This window comes from Carassius carassius, chromosome 16, assembly GCF_963082965.1.
Source record: "Carassius carassius chromosome 16, fCarCar2.1, whole genome shotgun sequence".
Classification (NCBI taxonomy): Eukaryota; Metazoa; Chordata; class Actinopteri; order Cypriniformes; family Cyprinidae; genus Carassius; species Carassius carassius.
In genome coordinates, this window is record NC_081770.1 from 180,626 (window position 1) to 190,780 (window position 10,155).

At 36.6% G+C, this 10,155-nt stretch overlaps 1 long non-coding RNA gene across 1 annotated transcript; it reads right to left on the reverse strand.

The window, feature by feature from the left end:
- Positions 1–1,569: 1,569 nt before the first annotated feature.
- On the reverse strand, positions 1,570–3,182 carry LOC132159029 (uncharacterized). The gene is made up of 4 exons (XR_009437738.1): positions 3,089–3,182; positions 2,564–2,633; positions 2,405–2,477; positions 1,570–1,654 (listed from the first exon to the last, which is right to left on the reverse strand). It is a non-coding gene; the product is annotated as an uncharacterized LOC132159029 (long non-coding RNA).
- Positions 3,183–10,155: the final 6,973 nt, after the last annotated feature.

The following is a 10,155-nucleotide window of genomic DNA, read 5'->3' on the forward strand; positions in this document are numbered from 1 at the left end:
TTGTTGATATAGCATTATTAAATGCTGGATGAAAAGACCAAGGAACAAAATCAAATCTGTTAACGTTAAGAAAAATTTGTACTTGTCCTTCACATAAAATGTGATGGAAAGGCATTTCCCTGAAAACTAAAAATGAAATGTATAGTTAAGTACTATGAATAGTCTTAATAGTCTTTTCGAAACTGCTCTGGGGGTTAATAAAGGCCTTCTGAAGCAAAGCAAGGAGTTTGTATAAGAAAAATATTCATATTTAAAACTTTATAGACTAAAATAACTAGCTTCCGTTGTGAGAAAGTGATTAAATGATTAAATATGAATATTTTTCTTACACAAACACATTGCTTAACTTCAGAAGGCCTTTATTAATTTATTATATTAGAAAAAATAAAGTTTTTGTTTTTTGAATTAAATTTGATGAGTTTGCTTATTTACGGCAGCATACTGCACATGTGAATGTTTAATATGTTAACATTACAAACATAGCTGTGCATGAAACCGTCGCCACTATATCTTTTAGTGTTTTTACTACCTTTGGCAAATCTAGTGATACAAACATGGTGAACATTATATTGGTTTTAAACTCACGTGCTCCGTCAACTATAAAACTAACTACTCTTCATCTTAAAATACCTTTCAATGCACTGACAATTTCATCGTCAAGCTTTGGTTTCTTTTTTGGGCACTGTGATGCGCTATCATCCTCACTTTCTGATTCAAGCTGTGAGAGAAAAATATTTCAGCATTTTGTTTAATATAAAAGTATTATTTTGATATTATTTCTTGTAACACTTACAATTCTTAGTGGTTCCTTCATGGGAGAGGATTCTTCAAAAATGGCTGTTGCGTCAGAGTCTGAGTCAGAGTGATAAAGTGGTGGGGCTGTGTTAGGATCAGGTACTTTTCGTTTTCTCAGTTCCTCCTTCAGGGCATCAACCATGTGTGTGGCTGCCTGTTTTGTCAGGATCTCAGCACAGGACAGTGTCAAGGTCAAGATTTCAACACAATGTACCACTGCAAAGTAAAACTTTTGTCACTACAATCAAAATAAAAAACATTTAATCTTTATCATTGTGACATAATCTTGTGATATAAGTCTCATGCATTCAGTTTGTGAAATTAAGTTTAATAAGAATAATAATAATTACAGCTCTCGTTAAGTCTCTCTTGTGTGGTTGCTTTGGTATAGGGGTCGAATCCATCACTTCAAGAGTCTGTAAAAAATAAGAATAACATATATACATACATATATATATATATATCTATATGTTTTAATTCATCATTGAAAGCAAAACACCACATGGCAACAACTAACACTGCATACCTGGACTACAATCTTTGAATATGTCTCCACACTGCATAGAAGTTTCCAGTCTGTACATTTGTAGACCTCTGCCTTGTAGGAAGAAAAGAAAGCACTCCAATTTGTGACACCTGTAGACATGTAAAAGTACACACATTCAAAAATCCACAAGGGTGGAATTCATTAACCAGCTGTTCAAGCAAATAACATAAGAATTTATTTATTTTTTTTAAATACGTAAAAAGTTATGGAAAAACTACTAGGGAACACTCGTCTTCTTAAGGCTTCCCCCGTCACAAGGTCTCTGGAGCGAGTGCACACAAGGGCCAGTGTCAGAATAGCCTCGTCACCCTCCTGGAGAACAACATTGATAAAAATGTTTTTACAGATGCTGGCAACTGTAAGCAAACAAAAAGGAGAAATATGAAGATTTTGTCTTTGTTCTGGGCATATATAATAAAAAAAGGATAATGGGCCATCTGTTTTCATTGTGAAGTAAATAACAGGGTGATTAAAATGCATGCTTTTTATGTAGCCTTCTCTCTTTAAATACTTTGTCTAAATCTCACAATAAACTAGTTGTGTATTAGCATGAATAATGCTAAGATATTGCCTGTTTATTATTACTTAAAAAGCACATATTAATGTCTTATTCTTCAAAACCTTATTCTAAATACTTAATGTCTTATTCTTCAAAACCTTATTCTAAATACTTAATACTAACCGATTCTTAAACTAAAGAACTACTTTGCTACGTATTACTAAGCAATAATTAGGAGTACATTGTGGAAAAATAGTCAACAGTGAGAATTGGACTCTAATCTAAAGTGTGAACAGAATAATTTATATAGTTTCTTGAAAGAATTAAAAGAAACATTTTATGTCTATCTTTGTATCATTAACTTGTCAAGGTTGATATAGGATTTACAAAGTAATTAGTAATAAGAAATTGAGTACTTTTTGGACAGAGTCATTTGCACAGTCTACACTGATGCAATTAGAAACTAGTACTGAATTACTTTTTTTTTTAGAGTAACTTACATAACCTTGGCTGAGAGTTAAAATGTCTAAAATGTACAATTGCTAGTGACTCAGACATTATACCACAAGAATCCCATGCTCCTTGAGACAACCGTTCATGTAGTTCACTTGGTCCTTCTTGAGTCTTGAGGCTTCCCTATAACACAGTAAATGGTGTCAGAAATAAACAAAGAAAGTTAAAACTTTGGAAAGACAGCATGGTTTTGCAAATCTGGTTCTCACCTTTTATGGCTAATGCACTTTAAAATTAAGTTCAGCTAGCACTCACGAATGGACTTTCCTTATACAGTAACTGTGTTTGGCAATAACAGTGAAAATGTGCATGTTCTCTACACTGCAAGTTGCACTTGACTATTAGGAATTCTGAAAATGAAATATATATATATATATATATATATATATATATATATATATATATATATATATATATATATATACATATATATATAGTTGGCATAAGTTGTGGTACTGCAGGCATGATAGAACTGGTTAAATAAATTAACAAATTAATGCATTATTTTGAATTATGACAATTATTGATAAGAAAATTCTGTGTAGGACTTATGACAAAGACTAATGAAAGATGCATGTTAAAAGAGGTCAACAGTACGTTATTGTATTGTTCAAGACTTACAATACTATGAGACTTACATTAAACCAATTAGGCTAATGAGCAACTGTTAACGTCAGTAAAATAATATTAAGAATGCCAAAAAAAAAAGAAAAAAGACAAAAATGCCAACCTACCTTCATGCTGTACTGCCAAGGATAAGTGGTTGCAGACAAGGCCACCACATGAAGCTCCATGGTGGGTTTGAACACAGGCAATGATAATTAGAGTAACAGCATGGCATTTCTGAAGGGCAATCTTCTCACGTCACAACACTGTTCTGCGCATCTATGGTCAATGGTAAATGTATTTCAAATGCTATTTCTTGCCAAGTTAGCATAGCCTGGCTAGCGTGTAAAATACCTTGCCAACAACAGTCCACCAGTAGCTTTACATGTGCTTTAGCTGTTATCTAGTTAACTGTTTTAAAGTTAAAGTTAACTTTTAAAGTTGAACTGTTAGTACTTTTAAAGTTAACGTTACTTAAACATGTCTTGGCGCTATCAAATAGTATGTACACCGTCAAAACTTTGACATATATTTAACTGTGATCATTACTTACAGACATACACTACATAATGAATCTAACTATTAATCTAGACTTACATTGATAAGAGCAAATGTTGGTGATTACGGGCTGCAACTTCACGAACGTAACATCAGGTCTCCTGACTGACTGAATCTCGTCACAGTGTGAACACTTGTAAGGTTTCTCTCCAGTGTGGATCCTCTCGTGTGATTTCAGGTCTCCTGACTGACTGAATCTCATCACAGTGTGAACACTTGTAAGGTTTCTCTCCAGTGTGGATCCTCTCGTGTGATTTCAGGTCTCCTGACTGACTGAATCTCTTGTCACAGTGTGAACACTTGTAAGGTTTCTCTCCAGTGTGGATCCTCTCGTGTGATTTCAGGTCTCCTGACTGACTGAATCTCGTCACAGTGTGAACACTTGTAAGGTTTCTCTCCAGTGTGGATCCTCTCGTGTGATTTCAGGTCTCCTGACTGACTGAATCTCATCACAGTGTGAACACTTGTAAGGTTTCTCTCCAGTGTGGATCCTCTCGTGTGATTTCAGGTCTCCTGACTGACTGAATCTCATCACAGTGTGAACACTTGTAAGGTTTCTCTCCAGTGTGGATCCTCTCGTGTGATTTCAGGTCTCCTGACTGACTGAATCTCTTGTCACAGTGTGAACACTTGTAAGGTTTCTCTCCAGTGTGGATCCTCTCGTGTGATTTCAGGTCTCCTGACCGACTGAATCTCGTCGCAGTGTGAACACTTGTAAGGTTTCTCTCCAGTGTGAGTCCTCTCGTGTGATTTCAGGTCTCCTGACTGACTGAATCTCGTCACAGTGTGAACACTTGTAAGGTTTCTCTCCAGTGTGGATCCTCTCGTGTGATTTCAGGTCTCCTGACCGACTGAATCTCGTCGCAGTGTGAACACTTGTAAGGTTTCTCTCCAGTGTGGATCCTCTCGTGTGATTTCAGGTCTCCTGACTGACTGAATCTCATCACAGTGTGAACACTTGTAAGGTTTCTCTCCAGTGTGGATCCTCTCGTGTGATTTCAGGTCTCCTGACTGACTGAATCTCATCACAGTGTGAACACTTGTAAGGTTTCTCTCCAGTGTGGATCCTCTCGTGTGATTTCAGGTCTCCTGACTGACTGAATCTAGTCACAGTGTGAACACTTGTAAGGTTTCTCTCCAGTGTGGATCCTCTCGTGTGATTTCAGGTCTCCTGACTGACTGAATCTCATCACAGTGTGAACACTTGTAAGGTTTCTCTCCAGTGTGGATCCTCTCGTGTGATTTCAGGTCTCCTGACTGACTGAATCTCATCACAGTGTGAACACTTGTAAGGTTTCTCTCCAGTGTGGATCCTCTCGTGTGATTTCAGGTCTCCTGACTGACTGAATCTCTTGTCACAGTGTGAACACTTGTAAGGTTTCTCTCCAGTGTGGATCCTCTCGTGTGATTTCAGGTCTCCTGACCGACTGAATCTCGTCGCAGTGTGAACACTTGTAAGGTTTCTCTCCAGTGTGAGTCCTCTCGTGTGATTTCAGGTCTCCTGACCGACTGAATCTCTTGCCACAGTGTGAACACTTGTACGGTTTCTCTCCAGTGTGAATCCTCTCGTGTGATTTCAGGTCTCCTGACTGACTGAATCTCTTGTCACAGTGTGAACACTTGTAAGGTTTCTCTCCAGTGTGAATCCTCTCGTGTGATTTCAGGTCTCCTGACTGACTGAATCTCTCGTCACAGTGTGAACACTTGTAAGGTTTCTCTACAGTGTGAATCCTCTCGTGTGATTTCAGGTCTCCTGACCGAATGAATCTCGTCACAGTGTGAACACTTGTAAGGTTTCTCTCCAGTGTGGATCCTCTAGTGCAGTTTTAAATGTTGAGTTGTAGTAAAAGTCTTCTCACACTCAAAGCACACATGATCTCTCACACCAGTGTGTATCTTCTGATGAAGTTTTAAATTGCCCAGTTCTGAAAAGCTCTTTCCACACAAAGAACATGAATGTGGTTTCTCTTCTGAATGAACTTTCAGGTGATTCTTCAGGTGTGAAGCTCTTACAAATGTTTTTCCACATTGATCACATTCATGCAGTTTCTCTCTGGTGTGGATGTTCTCGTGATTCCTCAGACTTCCTAAATCTGTGAAGCTCTTCTCGCACTGATCACATGTGAACGGTTTCTCTCCAGTGTGGATCCTCATGTGAACACTGAGAGTAAATTTGTTTGACAAACTCTTTCCACACTGAGTGCAGGTCAAACTTTTCTTGTTTCTTCTTCTCAGTAAAGAAACTCTTTCGGTCCGTGAGCGAGTGTTTTCGCTGGTTGTGCCGTGATGATTTTTCTGCTCTTCACTCTCCTCCATCAAATCTGAAATGAAAATAAAAGCGTTACATTATCAACAAAATGTTGTGCTTTTATAAAATAAAGAAAACAAACATGAAGCGCTTTCTGCCGTCTGGTCTTGAAAAGGAGTGCTTCACAAAAATGAACCGAAACTCAGCGAAAACATGCCTCACAGACATAAATATATCTATAGAAAGCTTTAACTTAGTACTTAATGAAATAAAACATATTGAAAACAAAAACCCTGGATCACTCCCTTATCAATGATTACAATCGACAGGCAAGGGATTCTGGGGACGCCAGGAGGCGTCCTTAGGAGGAGGGGTACTGTCACGGTTCATGAATTCTACATGCATATAAAGTTTGATTAAACACAAAGTAAACATTATATCTGTTCCACTATGCCACGTGAAAACATCTAAGCACATAAAGAGATACATTTAAATACATTTAGAGGTAGTTTTATCAAAAGGTCCATGTGCGAGCCAGAAATGCTCGTGTGTTCCGGCTGTAAAAAGGCGGGTGTTTTGTCTTTCCTTTGAGGCTCACAAGAGTATCTATGGACTGTCTCGAAGGTGTAATAACTGTCACCCACCTCAGGATGTGGTGAGTTATGTTGGAAGATGTTATAAAACGAAAGTCCTTGTTTTGACTCAAGTTCTGGTCTTTGAGTGCAGAATGTGTTAGAGAGTCAGGATTCATTAATATGGAACAGATGGTTGAATACCATCCGCTCATTAGTGTTACAATGTGGCATGATGTTGTGGAAAAGTTGCAGAAAAAAATTGAAATCTGACTTTAGGTTTGTGAAAAGTGGCCTGTTGCATGATCAGATTGAGCTGATGTGTATAGCAGTGGATGTAATGGGCATTTGGGTCCACATCTTCATCTTCCTCTGAACACCTGCAGTGTCACTCCTCATCACTGGATCCATCATACGCTTGGGAGATGAGTTTACCTTCTGATCCTCTGGAAGGATGACAGCAAGACGCTCTTTTAGTGTAGTTGAACCCAGGGGAATAAACAAACAAACAAAAAAACTCTCCTGCACATTACTTTTGGCATCAATGTAGCACAGCCGAAGCACAAGATGACACTGTGTGGCAATATCAGTGTCTCATCGGCCTGGATTGAGAGAAAATCACTTCAGCTAGTCAATGATTCCCATCAGAAGTGATGGAAAAGCCCCGAGTGTAAGCTCGACCGAGATCACTTGACTGCTGATGAATTTACAAGTTTGGTCGATCTTTATCCCCTTTTTTCTTCTTCATCCAAATGCCTTGTGAAGGGTATTGTTGTAAAGATAAACCCGAGTTTTGAGATGAGATTTCAGCACTTGACAAACGGACAGCGACTCTAAGCAGCTCTTAAAGCACAGATACTGCGATTGTGTTAAGTGCATTTCTGGGAAACACGTGGATCAATAACGAAAGATCGTAAAATGACTCAGAAAACGCTCTTAAACTCTCAGATCAATCGCTGTCGAGAAACCCGGCCACAGATGAAGCATCTGATAGCAGGTTTATAATAAACGGGATTTAAATCATCATTTATCTCTTATATTATACGCTTCGTTATTTATACAGCATAACGTTAATATTAGACTTATATCTATCGGCACAGAATCCCCTGAAAGCAGAAGTGAATGTGTCTGTGTGTCTCTGAATGAATCCTTTTGTGGAAGCGATCTTCACACAACAACGAGCAGAAACACGACAGCTCAACTCTAAACATTCACAGCGTTTTATTATAAGTGTCCTCATTATAATGTTATGTGTATGACAGTCCCAGTCATAGTTGTTTGTCTGCTCTCTATCTGAAAAAAAAAGAAATCATACTAATATAATTTGCTGCTCAAGCATCAAAGTTCATTAAATTCATTTGTTCAATTGACGGTTTCATTTAGATTCATTAATTAAGCTAAATGGCCATTGCTTGGATTTAATTTCTATCCAGATGAAATCCTAAATGACACACTACACACTGTGCATACTGTACTCTAGATACTCAACTGTCTGTGTAAGGTTTTTAATGTTTTTAAAGAAATCTCTTCTGCTCACCAAGCCTTCATTTATTTGATCCAAAATACAGCAAAAACAGTAATATTGTGAAATATTTTTATTAAAATGACATTTATTTCTGTGATGCTCCGCTGTACTTTCAGCATCATTACTCCAGTCTTCAGTGTCACATGATCTTCAGAAATCATAATAATATGCTGATTTGCTTCTCAAAAAACATTTATTAATATGTTTTAGATTTATTTAATATTTTCAGGTTCTGTAGCAGAGCTGTGTCCTCAAAAGAGCTGACTCTGTACTATGACTGAAATGTTCTTCAATATCTCCCATAAGTTGCTTAGATTTACTATTGCATATGTATAAACACACTGAATTCATAAAAGCTGTTGGTTTTGAAGTGTTTTCATTTATGAATTACTGTTAAAAATATAACTAGAGCTAATCATACAGCAGTAAATCTTATTCTATTTAAAATCAGTGTAGTATTTTCACAAGAAGTGAATTCACTGACAAATCTGCAGCAGATTTATCTGATTTACATGATTATTTCTGATATTTTCTAAATCATTTCTGAAAGTTTTTATCTTTATACTCTACATTCAGTGAACTACTTTATTACACAGATCTTAATTTCTGAACTCATCTGATTTGATTTCTTTGTATGAATGTATTGCTTGGATTGTTACCGACACGATGTAAACAGCACCTTCAGAAATATATTAACTGAGAAAAATGCTGACTTATTTTACCTGCTGTACGTATAATGGGAACATTTCTGTTATTATGCATTAGCTATTTATGCTTTATGTTTCATGTCTACAAGTTAGACTATATTTAAGATAGAGAAACTGCTTATGTAGCTTCAATAATACTTAAAACAGACAAGTAAACTTTTCAAACAAAGTAGTTGCTTTTAACTGTATGTAGCTTTTTATTTACATGAAAATATAAAAGTGTTAAAAAGACTGAATGTGTTTGAGTATTTAGAGGAGAGTGAAAGACACAAATGCTGTTAACTTGTGAAAATGTTTAGTTGATTTGATGAAGGAGAGACTCCATCCACAGAACAAAGACTATATACTGGATATCTGTACATTAACAACACACACACAACTAAATATAAACTAAAATAAAGCTTTATATCTTTTGACACATTTAAGTGCTGCACTTGACAATCACATTTAAACATCTGAATCATTATGAATGAGTTTAATAGAAATATTATTAAACTGAAGAGCCAGACAGACTCATCTGAGCTTCTTCCTCCTCTGTTCCAGCTTTACATTAAACACAATGATCATCTGCTTGAATACTAAAGCAACATTAATCATTCAATATCATGTTTCTAACACACATGCTGCATTATTTGATTGTAAAGTCTGAGTCTCTTCACCTGTATGGATCACATTTACACATTTATCACACATTTATTTCTCCTCATAGACACAGTAGTGAAGCTCTTCTGTGGATCTTCAGCTGATGTTTACTGCTCCTCTCAAGATCACTTCACTTTATGAGACACAGCATTTATCAGCTTCTGGTGATTTAACTCCTTCTATACTCTAAGATTGAACAGAAGAGAAGATAATCAGAGTTCAATAGAATAAAGTATTAATTAGTTACTATATTTCAATCACAGTGAAAAGTTACATTAAAATCCTGTAATCAAAGTTGTTGCTAACTGAGCAGAAGTGTTTAGCTGAATCTAAATTGTGTCTAATTCTTCACTTGTGTGTCAAGAAAGCATATAATAAGTGTGATAATGCAGATGCAGCCGGATGTTATCACAGAATAAGTCTCTTCAGGAGGACACAAGTCCTGATCACCCTGTCGGGTTTATTCTGTGATAACAAGCGGCTGGAGGTACATTATCTCTTACAGAAAGTAAGTGTAAAGTAATGTGACGTGTTGCTTGTCAAAGTAAAAACACACAAGAGACAGAGACATTGATCATGTGATGCTGGACGACTGTGAGCTGAAGCTGAATCTGCTCTGATTTTACCAGCGTTTTCCTACAATCTGAACAAATCTATTTCAAACTCTAATGATTCACTATTACTGATCTCATTAATAAAGCAGCTGTTGCTGTAGAAAGCTGTGACAGTCTGCTTTTCTTCTCTTTCCTCCTTTGTGTTCAACATTTTTATCAACTTTACATTTCATTCTGACACAAACCCTTTGAAATAAAGCTTGATGATCATTTGATCAACTCTTTTCACTAATATCTGAAAGTATATATTTGTTCACATATCAGAGGTAAATGAATCTCTTTAATATCACAAAGTGAAGTTTACTCACCTCAGTTTACAGTTTGAGTCT